The following is a 954-nucleotide window of genomic DNA, read 5'->3' as shown; positions in this document are numbered from 1 at the left end:
GCAGGCAGAGGCCAGCACAAATTCCATTTACATCGTACATGCTTCCTTTAGCCAGTAATATAAGAAGGCAAAACATACATTTTCATTGCCATGCAGATGATATAGAGCTTTATCTATCCATGAAGCCAGATGACACTCACCAATTACTTTATGTCTTTTACTTGTGTGTTAAAGACATAAAGGCCTGGATGACCTATATTTTCCTCCCTCTAGATTCAGATAAAACTGATTTTATTGTACTCTGTCCTAAAAATCTTAACAACATGGTGTCTAATCAGATACTCACTTTAGATGACATAACCTTGGCCTGTTTGAGCAGGATATGTCCTTCAGTGCACATATATGTACAACTGCTTTATTGCATTTGCACAATATTTCTAAAATTAGAAACATCCTGTATTAGTGTGATGCTCATAGTAACTAGTTCATACGTTTATTACTTCTAGGCTAGACTATTGGAATTTTCTATTATTAGGTTTTCCTAAAATCTCCCTAAAAATCCATAATCCAAAATGCTGCAGTGAGAGTAATGATAGGGAACAGAAAGAGAGGGCATATTTATCCTATATTGGCTTTTCTTTATTGGCTCGCTGGTATATCCAGAATCATATTTAAAATGCTTCTACTCTCATGTAGGGTCAAAAATAAATTATGCCCCATCTTTTCTTAAAGACATCATAGTGAACTAGCCCCTGAATAGAGCAATTTGCTCCGAGACTGCTGGTTTACTTTTGGTTCCTAGGCTATTAAAAAGTAGAATGGGAGCCTTCAGCTCTCAGGCCCCTCTTCTGTGGAATGAGCTTCCAGTTTGGATTTGGGAGAATAGACACTCTCTTTAAGTTTAGGCTTAAAACTTTTCTTTTGATAAAGCTTATAGTTAGGGATTGATCAGGTGAACATGTACCCACATTTAGCTACTCTGCAATAGGCCTAGGCTGTTGGGGGGCTTTCCAA

The sequence above is a fragment of the Pundamilia nyererei genome, unplaced genomic scaffold (genome assembly GCF_000239375.1).
Source record: "Pundamilia nyererei isolate P.nyererei 1_Seehausen unplaced genomic scaffold, PunNye1.0 scaffold00197, whole genome shotgun sequence".
Classification (NCBI taxonomy): Eukaryota; Metazoa; Chordata; class Actinopteri; order Cichliformes; family Cichlidae; genus Pundamilia; species Pundamilia nyererei.
This window is presented reverse-complemented; position numbering follows the sequence as displayed.